The sequence below is a fragment of the Hemicordylus capensis genome, chromosome 1 (genome assembly GCF_027244095.1).
Source record: "Hemicordylus capensis ecotype Gifberg chromosome 1, rHemCap1.1.pri, whole genome shotgun sequence".
In the NCBI taxonomy this organism is placed as follows: Eukaryota; Metazoa; Chordata; class Lepidosauria; order Squamata; family Cordylidae; genus Hemicordylus; species Hemicordylus capensis.
The window spans coordinates 182,974,274-182,993,770 of record NC_069657.1 but is presented as its reverse complement, the minus strand read 5'-3'; the positions used below and the strand labels follow the sequence as shown (position 1 = coordinate 182,993,770).

The window sequence follows — 19,497 nt, the reverse complement described above, 5'->3', positions numbered from 1 at the left end:
TACCTTCTAGCCAAAATCCCTAATGCTCACAGGAGACTTCATTAGAAGTCCAACTCTACAGACAGCCCAGCACTGAGATCCCAGTAGTGTCAGTTGCAGGAGCATTCACCGCACAACAGGAAGCAAAACCAAAATGGCAGCAATGCTACAAGTGGGGCAAAGGTGTGGGAGAGGGTGTATTGGATAGAAAATGGAGATAGACTGTCATGGGAGTTGTGGATATAACCAAACTTCTTTGTAATCTAGTTAATTTCATTTACTGTGTAATATATAAACCCTAATAAAGATATACAAATTTCATAGATTTCTGTGCCCCTATCCCTGTGAATACAGCCCAAGGCAACTAACAATAAAGAAAAAAAACAGCTCTAAATAAAATAACAAATATAGAGCTATTTAAGTAGAGGATTTCCTCCTTTCCCCCCAGGTTCTAGGAAGCAAAACTTATTTAAATAGCATAGTAAAATGCCTTCGTCCTGCAATATGAGACAGGCACAGGTAAACCTTTGGGAAATAAGTGCTGATCTATAACATTTGGTTTCCTTATTCCTTATTACAATTGAATTTAATCGGAGAGCCTAGCATGAACACTTAAAGTCTCAAAGCAATTTTCCTTTCCAATGAACATTCAGGTAATCTACAGAAGATTACAAACATGCTGGCTTTATAGAGCTTTTTTCACCTACTTTCCTTAAAGAAAATAAGCTTATGAGATGGCGCTCGCACGCTCTCTCACGCTCTCTCTCTGTGTAGGAGCGTAGCCAGGGGAGAGGGGGATTGTGTTCACCCCTCTCGCCAGCAGCCCCTCAGAGTGAGAGAGATAATGAAGAAACTAGGGAGGGGTGGGGTGGAGTGGGGGGGCCTCAGTTGCTGGGGGCCCTAGGTTCTTTGAACCCATCTGCTCAATTATAGGTAGGTGTGTGTGTGTGATGTGATTCGGTGCCAAACCAGTTTGGGCAAGGGCTGAACCAGTTAGGAACTCTGAGGTGCCACCGGGGTGGGGGGACAAAGGGAATACAGAAGTCATAACCTGTTCCTTGCCACCCCAATGCAAGATGTGAACATGCAAGATGTAGACATGTGAACATTTGAGGTGCAAGTGGGCTAACTTGTGAACCACCCAACTGATTTGTACCAAATATGGAACAGCTACATAGAAACACCTCAACAGTGTAGTTTGTGATGATGTCATCCAATCCAGTTCAAGATGGTGGGTGTGTGAACACTTGAGGCACAAGTGGGCTAACCTGTGAACGCCTAGCCAATTTGAGGAAAATTGTAGGGACCCTTAGGGACACCTCAATGGCGTAGTTTGTGATGATTTCATCCACCTTAATTCAAGATGCATGAACATTTGAAAAGTGAAAAAGGAGACAACGACTCATGGTACCTGTGAAGTATTTTTTTGAAGCCCAAAGCATTTCAGCCTCAAGCCTTCTTCAGGGGCAATAATTCATAATATTTCAGAGAAACCTTGAACAAGTAACTCTGACTAGTCTATATTACCATGCTAGTTTGGAATATAAGATGCTTCTCTCCTTTTTCCTTTCTCTGTCATATATCTCTGCCTCCTTTAATGGAAGGAAGATCAGCACTCAGATCTGCATCTCAGTGAACCACTGAGGATATGTGGTGTCTATCTTCCTCACAATATGGGCCATATGGCCCCCAGTCTCCTGATGCCTGACCTCTCTAGCCCAGTGCTGTTGGCCTGCATACACACAGTACAACTGAATAGTCAGCGTTATGCATAGGTATGCACACGATAGAGCTGCTGGACTACAATAAAGAGAGGCAAATGCTAGGGCCCTATAGAAAATAGCCGCCACATACTGGTGGTAGTCAATCAATAAGACACAAAGGAAGAAGTGAAACATGGTGGAAGCTGAGAGGAGGAAGCATGGTCACATTGGGTCATTTATGGGGTGGGGGGGATAAATGCTTAGCTTGAGCTGATTCAACTTGGATTTACCAAACAAGTGCCCTACCTACCAAACTAGCGAACACAGCCAAAGATCTCTCTAGAGAGAGCAGATCTATTTATTTACTTAACATGTTTTTATACCACCCAAAATATACATCTCTGGGCAGTTTACAACAAAAGAAAAAAAGAAAAGAAAACTTACTTTATTGATTGATTGATTGATTGATTGATTGATTGTTAAATTTATACACCAACTTTCATTAAAAACAATCCCAAGGCAGTTTACAAAAGTTTTAAAACATAATAAAAATGACAATTAAAAGTATTAAGCTAAAAATATGAAAACAAATCTGATTTAAAATATATAATAAACAAACACAAAAACTGTACATGGATAAAACAAAAAGTTTAAAACATTACAACAATTTAAATTTTTTAAAACAATATTTTAAAACAGCATTAAAAACATTCAAACAATATTAATTAAAAGCCTGGGTGAACAGATGCATCTTTAAAGACTTTTTAAAAGCTGACAGAGATGGGGAGGCTCTTATTTCGCTAGGGAGCACATTCCAAAGCCTTGGGGCAGCAGCAGAGAAGGCCCGTCCCTGAGTGGCCACCAGATGAGCTGGTGACAAAGGCAGACGGACCTCTCCAACTGATCTCAGTGGGCGGTGGGGTTCGTGACGAAGAAGACGTTCTTTTAAATACCCAGGGCAAAAACTGTTTAGGGTTTTATAGGTTACAAGTGAATTTTAGCCCGTTGAAAAACGGGCGCTAGTAATGCTTTCGGCCCCCGCCGCCGAACCTCCCAGCTGCCCGATCCCACCATTTGTACAGGAAAGAGGAGCTCGCCAGCAGAGCTCCTCTTTCTGCAAAGGCTCTTCTCAAACTGGCGCTTTGAGCGGAAAGGACGCCCTTTCCGCTCAAAGCGCCAGTTTGAGAAGAGCCTTTGCAGAAAGAGGAGCTCTGCTAGCGAGCTCCTCTTTCCTGTACAAATGGTGGGATCGGGCAGCTGGGAGGGCGGTTCGGCGGCGGCATTTTTCAGGGCCAATTTGGCCCTTAGTAATTTGGCGGGGGGACGGGAATGGTGGGATCGGGCCCCAAGGTTCCCCCCCCCGCCCGGCTTTACTGGCGGCGCCAGGCCTCGGCGGCGGCTCCGCCACCACCTCGGCCAGCTTCCCCGCCGCCTCTTCCCCCGGCGCCTCTCTCCTTTATTTGCGGCGGCCGCTTCTGGCCCCGCCGCCGCCTCACCCGCACTCCCGCCGCCAGTTGCCCCGTCGCAGCCACCGCCACCTCTGGCCGTGGCCACGGCTGCGCCGCCGCCTCTCCCGCACTCTCCTCCTGGCGTAGGCGGCGGCCACTTCTCCTTCTCCCGGCCCCAACATGGCCGCTGGGTCCTGCCGTTCGTGCCTCCCTTGCCCTGTTCTGGGCATGCCCAGAACAGGCCAGGCACGAACGCACGCTTGGTGTCCGTCCACGGACGGACACCAAGCGTTTTATTAGAGAGGATAACCAACACTTTGTATTTTGCCTGGAATCATATCGGCAGCCAGTGTAGCTCCTTCAATCAGGGGCGTAGCAAGGTTGGAATGGGCCCAGAGACGAGATTTTAAAATGCCCCCCCCCACTCAAAGTCCAGGGCCTCCGCACACCCCAGGCCCCCAAGGATTTAAGTCTGATATTCCAAAATAAGTATGCTGCCTGGAAATACATTTCACTGAATACACACACGCACACGTCACAATATATAGTGATATACATTGAATACTATACATTTGTTTTACTTTTAATGCCTAGAACACACTAGAAAGATGAATGATTAAAATGGCCCCCTCGCTGCAGATTAGCAAAGGAGACTTTCAACCATGCAGGGTGAGCCTATGTTTGTTTTCTCAGAATTCTGAACAAATTCAGTCAAGTTTGATTCCAGGAGGTTTTTCACAGGAGGCTTTTAAAGCCCTTTAACACACATCTCCTCTGGAATGGAGGTGCTGCATTCACATGTTGGCCAGATTTACCCTGAAGTCCCTGCAAGTTATTGGGGAGCAGTTCACACACAAGAAAAATAAAATAAAAGCACCACACATGCTTCACAGTTCGCACTCAGACCTTCTGGGTTGCAAAACAACTTGAACATAAGTGCATTTATAAATGAATGAATGAATGAATAAAATAAATATAATACTGTTTCTTCCAGAAGTTTTTGTAATTTTCTGCCATGAAACAAGCCACTTATAGGACTTTTTAGACAGTTTTTTTTAAGCCAGCAAATTTTCCAAGCTGTTTAAAAATAAATATTCAGAGACTTCTCAGTCCCTCCCCCCCCCATATCAAAGCCCTATGGCAAGCAGATGCCTATATATCCGGGGGTGGGGGGGGCAGGGAAGGTAACCACAAAAAGGAGTTCACACTCTACCTGGCAGCAAGGGGTCTTCTGCTGCAGAGAACAGTGGAGGCCTCTCTGGCTGCCTCCTCCTTCCTGGCTGGCTTGGGCCCTACTGGAGTTCAGGCTTCACAGAGGCCTACACGGAGGCCTCCGTGGAAGCCCCGCCCACCCGCCGATCAGCTGAGAGGCGGGAGAAAAGGAGCTCTTGGCAGCTTGTCTGCTGCCTGGATTGCCGGCCAGGAGAACAAGCTGGAGAGACGGCGAACAGGGCAAGTGGCAGGCGTGTAACAACGATCGGGCAAGGGGAGACAGTTGTCTGGGGGCCCCACTGCCTGGAGGGGCCCCCCAGAGGCACCTCACGTGACTCCCCATTGCCCCCTGCCCAGCCCCAAGGCCCCTCAGCCACTTGCCCTGTGGGAGGGACTGAGAAGTCTCTGAATATTTATTTTTAAACAGCTTGGAAAATTTGCTGGCTTAAAAAAAACTATCTAAAAAGTCTTATAAGTGGCTTGTTTCATGGCAGAAAATTACAAAAACTTCTGGAAGAAACAGTGTTATATTTATTTTATTCATTCATTCACTCATTTATAAATGCACTTATGTTCAAGTTGTTTTGCAACCCAGAAGGTCTGAGTGAGAACTGTGAAGCATGTCTTGTGCTTTTATTTTATTTTATTTTTCTTGTGTGTGAACTGCTCCCCAATAACTTGCAGGGACTTCAGGGTGAATCTGGCCAACATGTGAATGCAGCACCTCTATTCTAGAGGAGATGTGTGTTAAAGGGCTTTAAAAGCCTCCTGTGAAAAACCTCCTGGAATCGAACTTGACTGAATTTGTTCAGAATTCTGAGAAAACAAACATAGGCTCACCCTGCATGGTTGAAAGTCTCCTTTGCTAATCTGCAGCGAGGGGGCCATTTTAATCATTCATCTTTCTAGTGTGTTCTAGGCATTAAAAGTAAAACAAATGTATAGTACTCAATGTATATCACTATATATTGTGACGTGTGTGTGTGTGTATTCAGTGAAATGTATTTCCAGGCAGCATACTTATTTTGGAATATCAGACTTAAATCCTTGGGGGCCTGGGGTGTGCGGAGGCCCTGGACTTTGAGTGGGGGGGGCCCATTTTAAAATCTTGTCTCTGGGCCCATTCCAACCTTGCTACGCCCCTGGCAAGTGGCTGAGGGGCCTTGGGGCTGGGCAGGGGGCAATGGGGAGTCACGTGAGGTGCCTCTGGGGGGCCCCTCCAGGCAGTGGGGCCCCCAGACAACTGTCTCCCCTTGCCCGATCGTTGTTACGCGCCTGCCTTCAATACAGGAGTAATATGGTCTCTCCGAGATGACCCAGAGACCAACCTGGCTGCCGCATTCTGGACCAACTGTAGTTTCCAGACTACATACATAGGCAGCCTCACATAGAGTGCATGGCAGTAATTCAGTCTGGAGGTTACCCGCAGATGTACCACTGTTTTGAAGTCGTTCATCTCAAGAAATGGATGCAGCTGGCGTATCAGCCGAAGCTGATAGAAGGCACTTCGGGCCACCGCCTCAAGCTGGGAGACCAGGGAGAGGCTTGCATCCAGAAGCACCCCTAGATCTAGCTGTGCTATTGTATGAATCGGTTATGGCCAGCCTTGACTATTGCAATGTGCTCTATGTGGGGCTGCCCTTGGAAATGGTCCAGCAACTTCAGCTGATCCAAATATGCACAAGTTGTCACAAATATATTTTCCCTATTTTGAGTCAACTGCATTGTTTATCAATGAATGTTGTGTCCAGAGTACAAAAACTAACAGGAAGCATGGTGTGGCATGGTGAGGCAGGTTGTAGAACCCTGGAGAACTCTTAGTGGGCAAATTGCTCCCAAAAAGGCCAGAGGAGGAACAAAGTTCTAAACACCTCCAGACTCAGACTACTCCTTCCAGGTTCTGCCTGGAGAAGAAGGATTTTAAAAGGCAGTCCCCTGGCCTACAGTCCAGCACTCCTTCTCAATACCATCCCATCTCTCTTGCTCTGTTGTTGACACTAGTGTGCAAGCTTGGGGTGGAACAGGCTAGTTTACCATGGGGGTTGGGTTCAGTGAGCACTGGCTCTGAAGTCTTAAAATCTGGGGTTTCTGCTCTGGGTCTCCTGCTTGGTTTCAGGACCTGGGACTAGCGCTTAATATTTAAAAAACAAAACAAACAACAAACAACAAACATCTTTGTTAGCCGCCCCATAACAAATTGTTCTCTGGGCAGCTCACAACAGAAGATTAAAGCAGACAATAAAAACACATTAAATCATAAGAAACAAAAACAGTGAAAATAAAATACAAAATAAAATACAAAGCAGCTTAAAAACTCATTTTAAAATTAGTTAAAAATCAGATCAAATCTGAAAACACAAATTTAAAAGGTCTGGGTGAACAAAAGGGTCTTTACATGGCATCTGAAAGAACAAAGTGATGAAGCCAGGCAAACCTCACTGGGGAGGCTACTCCATAAATGGGGTGCAACCACAGAAAAGGCCTTCTCTCTGGTAGCCACCCGCCTCATGTCATTTGACAGGAGCACCCAGAAGAGGGTCTCTGAAGAAGATCTTAAGGTTCGGGTAAGGACATATGCGGCAAGACGCTCTCTCTCTTCCAGCCTGCTTGCTTCCCCCTCCTCAGAGTTGGGCTACTGCTCAGAGCAGAGGTTATGACCGTGTGTTTCTAGGTGCTGCTGGTCATTATTTTTCAAAATCTATATGGTCTGAGACCCAGTTATCCTAGGAACCACCTTCAACCATATGCACTTGCCCAGGCCCTAAGATCTTCATCTGATCCGCTGTTATCTGGTCCACCACAGATTTGATTTGCAGAGCTCAAAGATGCAGCCTTTTCAGTGTGGCATCACACTTTTGGCATTCTCTACCCAAGGACATCCAAAAAGCCTCCCATACTTGAGATTTTTTAATGGGCCCTTAAGGCTAACTTACTTAGGCTGGCTTTTAACTGAAAGCATTAAGCTGCTTTTTATGATGTTTTGTCCTGCTGCGTTTTTTAATTACTTTTCTTCCTTAAAAAAAATCATTGTAGTTCTTGTTTTTATGTCCATTTTAATGTAAACCATTTTGGGTAAATATGTTTTCAGGAAAGTGGCGCAGAAATATTCTATATACATCCATAAATGCAAGTCCAGGGCCTCTCTATGCAGGGAACTAGAGAGGTGGAAAAGCAGGAAAACTGAGATGCCATAATTCACTCAAGACTATAAGATGCATTGCTATTTGTAATGACTTCCTATTACTGTAAGTCAGGGTGGTTCCCAGTTTAGGGTCCCTTGGGTCCTCATCATCTCCAGCCACAGTGGCCTTGTGACTAAGGGTAATGGAAGTTGTAGTCCAACAGCACCTCGGGCCCCAAGACTGGGAACCCTTGCTTTAAGTCCATTGTTAACTCTACTGAATGGCAATTCCACTGCAACTATACTTTCCATCATATATATTTTAAAAATCTCAAGTCATAGTGTTAGCCAGCCATATAAGGTGCTACTCATATTAACCTTGTCATTGTAACACATATACAGAACTTTAGCTTACTTAGAGAATCCTATCTTCGTTGGCCATTAACAGCAGATACTCGGTCGATGTCAAGTTGAATCAATAAACAAAGCTCAATGGCATGATCTGTATCTGCACACGCTAATATTTGTTTTTCCCTCAAGTTTCTAATTACTAAGTAAGCCACCGGAAAATTATGGGTGGAAGATCGAGGTGGAACTTCTAAAGTAGAGGCAGAGATGGCTAGTTAAAATCACGTTGATACTGAATTGGTGTAATCAAGGTGAAAGAATTTGCTGGTTGAACATATAGGATATTGACTAGCTTGTACTAAGGCAGCAGAAACTTAGCAAAAACCATCATTTTAACAAGACCATAGGATTGGGCTTTAATGTTATTTTAGTAAATGTCAAAAACCAAAATCTACTCTGTCTATTGTACTCAAGATTATAAGCAGATTGCTGTCTTTTGTGTCAAGAGGTCTCTCTTTGTTCAGAGGGTGGGGTGGGGGAATAACTATTTTTGGCAAGTTTAGTTGCATTCTGGAATTTACCCAATGTGAACAAGTGCTGATTTAAGCAGCTGTGAGCCTTTATTACATATACACTGTGGATGCCAGAACATTTAAAGTGGTAAAAGTGAAATGAAAATATTAGTATTTCTTCAGCTTGGCTTTCAAAGAGCATATTCAAAACCATTTAAAATATCACATTCAAAAATAAGCAAGGATATTCATCAAATTATATCATAACATTACTAGGAAAATTAAGTAACATTCAAAGGTAAGTATGAATTGAAAAGCAATTTTTCCAGTGCTGATTTAAAACGAAGTGGAATATAGAACCCAACCTTAACTTTGTATAGATTTACTTGTACACAAGCATGCAAGCATACAAGCAGATTGCAAGGAGCTCTGAAAGGATATCTCCAAATTAGGCAAATGAGCAACAAAATTGGTTATAAGTAAGCAAGCACAAAATGATGCACCTTGAGGCAAAAAATGCTGGCTGACATCCAGACTAAATTTCTCATTAGTCCCACTGAAATTAACGGGACAAGCTTGCTAAGACTAACTTTACATTAATTTCAGTGGGATTACTCATCTGGATGCCAGCCTCCAACCACATATCAACTGATGGGGTCTGAATTCACAGCACCTGACTGACCATTACAGAGATCTTGGAGTCATGGTGGATAACAAAGTAAGAGTTGGCTCAGTGTGCTGCAGTAGAGATGGGAGCAAACTACATGCTGAGAATTATTAGAAAGGGAACTGAAAATAAAAATGAACAGTATCTATATATTTAATTCTCTAAGGCATACCTGTGGCTAATCCCATGCATGGCAGCTCTCATGAAAGTTTGTGGCCAGCTGCCAGATAGCCCTGAGTACGCCGCTGGCTGCAGGCATCGAAGAAAGTGCTGACAGTGGGCAGTGAGGGAAAGCACCGGCCAGGCCTACGGGCGGGGAAGAAAAGTGCCGGGCATCGGCCAGGCCAGCAGGTAGAGAGGGAAGAGAAAGCAGTCTGGGATGGGGACAGAGTGGGGCTGAAGGGTGGGAGGAGAGACAGGGAGGACTAGGGGCACAGATGCTCTGCACCAGGTCAGCTAGTAATAATCATAGTACCCTTCTGTAAATCCATGCCATGACCACATCTGGAATACCTTGTGCTGTTCTGGCCAGTGACCAATCAGTTGTCACCTCATTTCAAAAGGTATACTGAAGAGCAGGAAAAGGACAACCAAATAATTCAGGGATTGAAGTATTCTCTCTTCAACAAAAGGCTAAAAGATTTGGGGTTCTATAGATGAGGGGGAAAAGATGGTCAAGGAGGGATGTGCTTTTTGAAACAATACATGGTGCAGAGAGAGTGGATAGAATATTTTCTCCCTTTCATCATACTAAAACTCAAGATCATCCAATAATCTTGACCAGCAGTAGATGCAGGACAAACACAAAGTAGTACTACTTCTACACAATGCATCATTCTTTTATGGTACTTGTTGCCACAATATTGTACTTGCAGAAGCCTTCTCATCCCTGCACCCCCATCCTCCTGAAACCTCCTTCTGCTGGGCTATATAGTGCTAAAGGGCATAAACTGTCAACTTGAACATTTTCTTGCTATACAGGTGGTGGGAGAGAGGAGGATAGTGTTAGATGGTGTGCATTCCTCTGACCATGGTGTTCACCTCCAGGATAATATAAGCCAGAGGTTCTCAAACTTAGGTCCCCAGATGTGAGTGGGGAGGGGGGCAGGGGCATACTATAATAGGGCAAGGGGAGACAATCGTCTGAGGGCCCCCAGAGGCAAGTCATATGACTGACTCCCCCAGCTGCACACCCGCCCAGGCTTCCTTCAGTTGTATTCATCCTCCAAAATTGATGTGAGTGTTAAGACCTGGAGCTACCAGAACAGCATGTCTTTCTCTAGTACCATTAAATGACTTGCATCATCCACAATTTACAAAACCTGGATCCCTTTTGGCCATAGTGGCTGGGGACGATGTGAATTGTAGTCCAACGCCATCTGAGGACCCGTGTTTGAGACCCCCTGCATAAGCTGTTGAGAGTTCAAGCAGGTGAATTCCCTGTCTCCTTCCATTTTCCTTTTTCTCAGCTGACACCTTCGACATTCGACATTCCATTGCTCAACTGCCCTCTACCACAGAAACTCATAATCTATCAAACTTCCTGTCCCTTCAGGCTCTTTTTTCTGCCTCATCTGAAATAAAGCAATGGTCTAGGAGGCAAACCTCTCTTTTCCAGCCACTGAGGCTCCCCCTCCCCATAATTATTTATTTCTATTATTTATTTTAAAAAAGTATAACCCACCCTTCTTTCAAAATAAACTCAAGACAGTGTACAAAAAAAGTTTTTAAAAAATCAACATAACTTTAAAACGTAACATAAAATAATTTTAAAGGTGCTGGACAAAGAAACCCCAGCAATATGCAAATAATGGGTTGTACTGGCATTGACAGGGCATTTTTTTTTTTAATGTTTAAAAATGCAAAAATAAAACAAAATGTTTCACATGAAAATCCTGGATCTGTCCACAGTTTTCTGTAGACAGCTCCCAGTTCCATGCTTAGAAAGAAAAGAAGTGTGTTGGATGTAAACGCAGAAGTGCCCTCTCCAGACAATAAGACAACTTGCTCTAGCATTTTGTTATCTCCATGCCCTCAATATTCTGTAGGTCTCGGAAACTTATAGCTCAACTCAGAGGACCATTCTGGGGTTGTTATTTTTGAAAAGCTTTTCTTTTAATTTACAAACGTATTGCCACTCCACCCGGAGTTGCGAAGCTGTCAGGTGGGGTTTGCAGCCAGGCTGCCAGAGGACAGGGCAGATTTTTCTTCCCTCCTTGCCCCACCCACACCTTTTTGGCACGGGCAGCCAATCAGGGAGCTGGGTGTGGTCACATGCATGCCGACCCGGCTGCTTCCCTCTTCGCAACACATCTCAATTTCAGTCCCCACCTGCCTTCCCATTTTTCAGTGAGGTTGTTGAGCCAAGTAGGAATTTTTGGTCTCCAGCCTGATTGGCTGTGGTTGGAGATTTTTTTTCTGCCTACTATACAGTGATTGTTCTTTGGAGGATTTTAGTGGTGGGAGCTGCGTTTAGGGAGTTGGTCACACTGGCAGGAGTTGGGCATGTGGAAGTAAGGACCTTTCAGTGTTCAACCGGAGGTACCCTTGTGGGTGAATGGTGGTTCATGGGTTTTGTGGCCCAGGCAGGTACTGCTTTTAGGTGGTAGTTTGGCTCACCCACTCAGAGCTGTCCGGCTTGAGGGGTGTGTGACCTGGGCTGCCACCTCCTCAGCACAATAAACTGTGTGGCAGGAAGATGGCTAGCCAGCAGCTGGAGGTGGCCTCCTCTTGGCCCTGTTACTTCACTTAACAGTGTGCAGGGACTGACAGCTATCACTAGGCGGCTGGATGCCCCTGTGAGGGGGTGGAGTTGCCCACACTCCAGCTTATGTTTTCTTGTTCATCTCCCCCAAATTTTGAAGTTAATGAAGTGTAGCCCGAGTTTCATCCATATACATGTGTCCTGTCTTCTTTGAGGTCTGGGGGCAGATACTTCTGCATACATGGCCCTCCTTAGTGTCCCAGGTCCTGGTGTAATGTGTGGTGCCTGGGCCCGTAGGAGGTCCTTCTCTGTGGCTGCCCGTCTTCTTTGAAACACCCTTCTCTCCCCATCCAGTTCATTCAGCCCACTCCTTAGTTGCTTTTAAGGCCCCTCTTAAGACCTACCTGTTTTGCCTGGCGTCTGGCCTTTATTTTATTTTATAAATTGTTATTGTTATTGGTATTGTTGTTGTTCACCTAGAGCCTTTGGAGGAAGCAGTATATAAGAACTTGGCCATGCAAAAACACTTTTTTTTTTTAGCCATTTCCAAGCTACTAGGCACTCAGCCACTGATGCATGAGAGGAATTGATACCAGTGATGGCTATGTCTGCATCCAATGACAAAAGTACTTTTAATATGCAATTTCATCATTAGTCTCAAGAAGCATACAGGAAATAAAGTATAAATTATTTATTTATTACAGTTATAAACCACCCTATCCAAAGGCTCTGGACAGTGTACAACATATCAGTAAAGCCAACTCATGGACCATTTCATGATGCCAACCAAGGCCTTAAATACACTAGGTATTCTTCTCCTAACCTGTTGTTCCATTAGCTTTTGATTCATTTCATCACTTGCTAGACAATGACTTGCTTTGCGACTTGGCATTTTCCATTCAGCTAAAACGGATTGCATTGGATTTTCATTGCTTATCTGTACCCAGCAGATAAAAGAAATGCATCCAACCATTTGATAGCCTTAATACCTCAGTCACCTGTGATTGTCCAACGTCCAGGCTCATTCTTGCAGTTCATCCAGTTCAATCTCTGGTGGTCTAAATTAGAATAGGATTTTTTTTTTTTTAGTCCTTCATTACCCATCTGACCTAATTAAAAAACAAGCTCCAAACTATGTCCACACAAAATCTAAGGTAGCATACGATCCAGTACTTGCACAAATATAAGACTGGAACACATACAATGGGGGAGGGCCATGTTTTGCCAGCCCACCCCCTTCGGTTCCCTTGAGATTCTGCCAACCCTCAATGATGGGGGCACAGGACGCTGCAGAGGGATGGGGGGGGGACAGCAAAAATTACTCCTCCCATTCTTTGTGCAAGAGAAGCATCCTCCCATTGTGCAAGTACTACATGGGCTATTGCCTTAAAGCTTCTTCTAAATAGCTGGGGGCATTATCAAGTAAGCTTTCAGGTTTTCAAGCAACAATGGACTTTAAATAGAACCTTGCAGGTCTTATAATGGCTGTAGAAAGGATTCTAAACTTCGTCAAAGCAAACCTTTTGAGGTCATAGGAAAACACATCAAGCTTCTTCCTTAAGCACAGATGAACTTCATTCCAGCTGATGATTGCTCCAGATCTGAATTGTGGAGTAAAGAGATTAGTCCCATTCAGAACCCAAAATTTACAACTACAGATTACTCCAGAACCAGTTTTAGACAGTGTGGAAGTATGACTTGCATAATGTTGTTATGAGCAGGAAGGTGGAGAGAAACACATTGCTTTTGGCCCAATGAAGACAAACAATACAAATCTGTCTAAAGAGTGCTATTAACACATTTTCTTAAAATAAAGCGTAGCCCAAGGACAAAATTAAAGTACAATAATAGTTTTAATGGCAATTATGGTGTTTGTATCTTTATGTATTTTTCAGCACAATAGAAAAAAGGTCTTTATTCCATATGAATCCATATATTTATTAAATATAAGGCACTCCAAGCACACATTTTGTACTGCTGCACACAAAATTAAACAGGGAAGGAGAATAAATCAGATTTTTTTAAAAAATCTAATTTCCACTAACATATGGAAAACAGTTCAGTAAAATGTTTTGCTTTCAATATTGTTCAAGAAAACAATTTTGCAATATCCAAAGGAAAAAATAATAATTAAAAGTAGTTAATATTAATATTTATCTAAAAGTAGTTAATAATAATTAACTAGCTGGGGTTTTAAAAGTTACATTCAGCTAGCCCAAGAGCTTGTGCTACCTACCCAGTTGGATTATTGAGCAGCAGAGCCCTTTCTCCTATCTCTCAAACCTATTTTTGCAACTTTGCTCTGTTTCCGGCCTTGGGCTATGCAGTGGTGTGGGGGTGACAGCCGCTATTCAAGAAACACAGTTCTAGAGTACTCTTGAACACACAAAAGGAACTGAGCAATTCTTTGGTTGCATCCTAAGGAGCATAAGTGAAAGGTAACTTAAACTTCTCTACCCTCTTCTCAACACAGCAGTTCCCCTGAAAATCTGCTCGAGGATCGGGGTAAAACTCTCTGGAATGAGGCTGGATGGAGTGCAAGGGGTGGCCTGGCTATGGGGAGATCAGCAAAAATTACCCTCCCCTTTGTAGAATGGGAGGGCCGTCCCTGTGTGCAGGAGGACATGGATACAAGTCAAGAGGCTTTGGCATTTTAGATACAACCCTTCAGATTGTAGTGCCTTTAAGCAAAAGGCAATCAAGCAGAAAATACTGCAAATACCATTTTTGTCAAAGGACAGTTTCAAGAACTGTGGTCACATCTAGATTAGCGTTGCACTAGTGAAGAGAAGCTGGGTGCACTTAAGAAATGTTCAGAGCTGCGCAAAGCTTTAGAACTCCGCAATGTTGTACAACTGTGGGATACGTTCAGTATTGTGCAATACATTGTGCAAATTGCCAACATCTTCCACCAGCAAAAGAACTAGCCTGGAACAGAAGCTACTTGTTCAAAATCATTGTGCTACATACTTCTGCTTAGTGCAACAGCATTATGTTAGCATATTAGTGTGGATGTAAGCCAATGAAAGTACCAATATAGCCAACACCTTCAAATATATGTATTATATAGAAAACCTGGAACTTTTGATTGATTGATTAAGTGCCATCAAGTTGGTGTTGACTCTTAGCAACCACATAGACAGATTCTCTCCAGGATGATCTGTCTTCAACTTGGCCTTTAAGAACCTTTTAAGTATAGTCAAAGCATGGACATAATCTTGGATCTAATTTATAATGCAGCTCCAAATCTCCTTGGCAGAAAATCTATGCAGTTGCACATGCAGTGGTTAACTTCCAAATCTGTTTGTAGCAAGAGTGATTTTAGATTAATTTCTTAATGTGATAAACTACAGTGATGTTAGTAGCACAACTGGTGTCCTTCCCAGTGGTACCGCTGCTTTGATGTACATAGTAGCACCACCACAATACCCCATTGTTCTCATTAGGACTGCATATCATGATTGTGAGCCCTTGGGGGACAGGAAACCATCTTATTTATTTATTATTTTTCTATGCAAACAGCTCTGTGAACTTTGATTGAAGAGCATTATATAAATATTCATAGCAGTAATAGTAGTTCCTCAACTTTTATCATCCAAAGGCACATGCCACTGCATAATTCTTATTCTGCATATTTATTAATTTGTGCTTCCTTCATCATATGTTGCATCACATGTTGTGCCCAACAGCATATGTTGCTGCTGGGCACAAGTAGCACAAACAACACAGTTGAACTCTTTGATTCCATGTGCCAACCTGCCTCTCTCCGAGTTAGCTCCCAAAGTGAGGAGTTTGAATGCTCCACTTCCGGAGCTCACACAAAATGAGTCTGTATGGCACACTGGTTGGGAAATGCTGCTTTTGAAGGTGGCCTAAAAGTTTCATCAGTAACTCTACTAGCTTGTCTCAAACCTGTAAATAAGAGGTTTAGCACAAAATAGCGGCTACATCTTTGAAGACGCCAAGAACTTTATAATGACATTATAAGTCACTTTTGAAACTGACTGTATAAATTATAATATCCTGGGGCTCCCCCTCTCCACAGATATCAAATAAATTAAATATCATTTTTCTAAAATGTGAGTGAAAAATAAATCATAGGATTTCAGAGTTGGAAGAGATCTTAAAAGTCTTTAAGTCCAACCGCCTGCTCAGTGGAGGAAACTGCTACAACATCCCTGACAGATGGCCATCCAGCCTAATTCGGCTTTTTTAGACTATAGTGTCACATTTTTACCACTTTGTCTAAGAACATCCCCCCGCCACCAAAAAACAAATAAAAATAAAATCTTGCCCTGAAAGCTGAAGTAGAGCTATCTTGATTAAAACATTCCAAGGGTCAGTTCACTTTATAGCGGTTCACCATCACTAAAAGACGAACAACGGAAACCACAAACACATACTAGGGAACTGGGGCCAGCAGTTGCTTTGCTCAATGGATATTCACAGTATTCACAAGGATGGGGGGGGGGGAACCATGTAACAGCTTTGAACACTACAGTTTTAGTAGTTACACACCTGCAACGTTGACCAGTTAAAATCAGAATATGTGCAGTATTCTTGCACATCCCTGCCCCTAAACAAACTTAAATTACAGTATTTTTCCCAAATAAAAGCCGGTCTCAGTGTGGTACCAATGAAAATATAATTTCATGCTGTTTTAACTAAAGATATACAATATTGTTTGTTGATTGTCACAGCTTTTGTTACTAGACCTTTCTGACTTATAAGAGTTACTTAAGTTTTACATATTGTAATAAAAATGAAATGCTGTATGTAAGTGCATACTGTACTGTGCTCATATTAGTATATCCTACCATATTTTCCTATTTATTTAAGCATACCCTCTAAATATGTAAAAAATCACTCTTACCTAGACAGTTATTAAGCTGTTTCAAGGACACAATATAAGTTACAACCCAGAACAAAATGGAATTGTACTTCCCAACAAGGTAATAAGGTTTTGATGATTTCCAATTATGTTTTTTGAATGTGCTAACTTCAGAAGGAATTCATATCAAAGTATGATTTGGAGAGTACATTTTTTGATTTATAAATACTTTCACCAACTTTTCCCCAAGCAACTAACAACTGAGAAATGAAATGCTTCCAAGAGTTCTGGTAATTGTAATAGAACTATAAAAACCTTCTGACTAGTACTAGTGCTTTGTTTGAGTTGAAATAATTGGCCGCTGAAAACACATTCTTTTATTCAAACACAAGCCACTTAGCCATAAATACTGTTTTACAGGCACAGACAATACCATTGCCATTTTTCCTTCCAAGAACTACATAGAAAATAGATATGAAGAGTCTAAGTTACCACATTTTCTGCTATAAAATCATAGCACTCAAAGCTGTGTACAACATGCTAAAAACAGTAAGGCAGGGTATATATTGGGGAAGGGGGGACCAGCCTAATTTAAAAAGATGAACACATAACCAGGGCGAAATGCACATGATTTGAAGAAGAACCAGCTCCACCAGTTATTTAAAAATCATTTTCTAAAACGCCCTGTTTCCACCTGCTATCAGAAAGTCAGTAACAATGAGACAGATGTACTTTAGTTGGCCAGCAGTATCCCTACAGAGAAGGCAATAGCAGGCAAGGGAGGAGGCTGCAGTCAGATATCCCGTGAGAACTAGTAGTCATGTCTGGAGGAACTGGCTGTGAGAGGGAGTGAATATTTTCTAGAGCAGTTGCTGTTCAGCAGCCAGAGTTAAGCGATTAATTGTACAAGTTGTTCTAGTAAGAACTTATCTGCCTACTTTCCTTTCACTAACCCTACAACTAGACTAAATTTGGTCCAAATTGGTTAGGCTGTTAGCCCATTCAAACATTCATGTGTCCACCATCTTGAATTGGGGTGGATGGCATCATCATGAACTATGCCTTTGAGGTGTCCCTACAACATCATCACAAACGACACCATTGAGGTATCCCTAGTCACCTTAAGTGGCACTGCAGGGAAATGCTTGATTAACAAGCAGAAAGTAGCCAGTTCGAATCCCCACTGGTATGTTTCCCAGACTATGGGAAACACCTGTATCAGGCAGCAGTGATATAGGAAGATGCTGAAAGGCATCATCTCATACTGCGCAGGAAGAGGCAATGGTAAATCCCTCCTGTATTCTACCAAAAAGAAAGCTGCAGGGCTCTGTGGGCACCAGGAGTCGAAAATGACATGACTGCACACTTTACCTTTTACCTTTGTGTGTCTCTATAACTGTACACAACTTGTTTATATTAGTCCAGGCATTGCAAAATTGATGGGGCATGGAACCAGACAGACACACAAAATGCCTACTGGGAAGTAGGCTTAAAAAATCATATGTGAAGTTGCACGGTCTTCACCTATTTCATATGGTGGGCCTCTGCATTTTTCTGATGCTAAACCTCTTTTTAGTGCCAATGAGGAATTACAAACCAATTTGAAGAGGGGTACCAGTTTGTGTGTTTGGTTCCATTCAGGGAAACTGAGTGGACCAACCCACTTCAGGTCTATTGGATGGGGTTTGTGTGTTTCAAAAGAGCATTATCAATATCACGGCTGATCATTTTTAATGCATTTATTTATTATTATTATTATTATTAGTAGTATATTTGGTTACCTTAGAGAGCACCTTCTGCATGATCCCCACCACACGTTATGGTCATCCGAGAAGGTCCATCTCCAGTTACCACCGGTATGTCTGGTGACAAGTGAGAGGCAGGCCTTCTCTGTAGCTACTCCTGGGCTGTGGAATGTACTCCCTGCAGAATCCATAATCTGAATTCATTATTGGCCTTCAGGAGAGCCCTCAAAATCTATCTGTTTGGCCTGGTCTTCCAGGGTTTTAAAATTGTTGTAAATGTTTTTAATCTGCTGTAACTTGGGTGGAGCGGGATTTTTAAAAGTTCTACCAATGCCATTTTTTAAAATGTTGTTAACTCAAACACAAGGCCAAAGAAGCTTTTTAAAATACAGAAATCAGACCACTGAATTTGGTGTTAAGTGTATCAAAGAAAGATTCATGAAGAAATGCCTTTGCAGGAGCTACTTCAGTGTTTTACATTTACCTGGCCTAGACAAAACTTCATTAACTAATTCTTTCCAAACTTGTGGAAATTTGCATGCTTCCTACTTCTGCCACACGCTCTGAAAGTGGTTTCAGTGAGATGAATTTAACAAAGAATAAATTGAAATTGTCACTTGAAAGTGGACGTTTAAGTGATCTAATGACAAATCTGAATGGACCATCTGTGCCAGACTTTGATCCATACAAGCCATTGACAAGTGTTTCTTCAGTGCAAAATCTGCAAGACAAACTGAAGGACATAAAAGCCAGAAGATGTAGGTAAGTGATGGTTTGGCATTCGGAACAAACTCACTTCCTGCATACATACAATGGTGGCTGATAACAAACCTGGAAAACCGAATAATTGTTCTTACATATGATTGTCTTTATACAATGTGGCAGGCTGGTGTCGCTTCTTCCCAACAGCAAGCACGTACCAGCATAACTCAAGGAACCATCCAAAGAGTAAAATTTTTGTTTGGCCAGTGCACTGAACAGAAGCAAAATTTCTTGACCGCTGTGTTAACTGTCACTCCCTTCAAGCCTCACAGATCCAGTCACTTTCTCTTGCAGCTCTATAGCTTTGTTGGAAGTGCAGCCACTCTGAACAGTTGCACTCTCCAGAGGAACTCTGGCTTCCCTAGGGTCAAAGCCCCTCCAGTTATGTACAAGGCTAAAACATTATGGTTATCTGTGGAAAGATTTAATGATATGCATGTAGAACATATGATCAAACACTACTGA

General features: G+C 42.8%; 1 long non-coding RNA gene across 1 annotated transcript in view; it reads right to left on the bottom strand.

Moving 5' to 3' along the window:
* Positions 1-4,478, bottom strand: part of LOC128339208 (uncharacterized) — a 225,487-nt gene extending 221,009 nt beyond the window's left edge. The window contains exon 1 of the long non-coding RNA XR_008312903.1: positions 4,344-4,478. This is a non-coding gene — a long non-coding RNA (uncharacterized LOC128339208). The remainder of the gene's footprint in view (positions 1-4,343) is intronic.
* Positions 4,479-19,497: the final 15,019 nt, after the last annotated feature.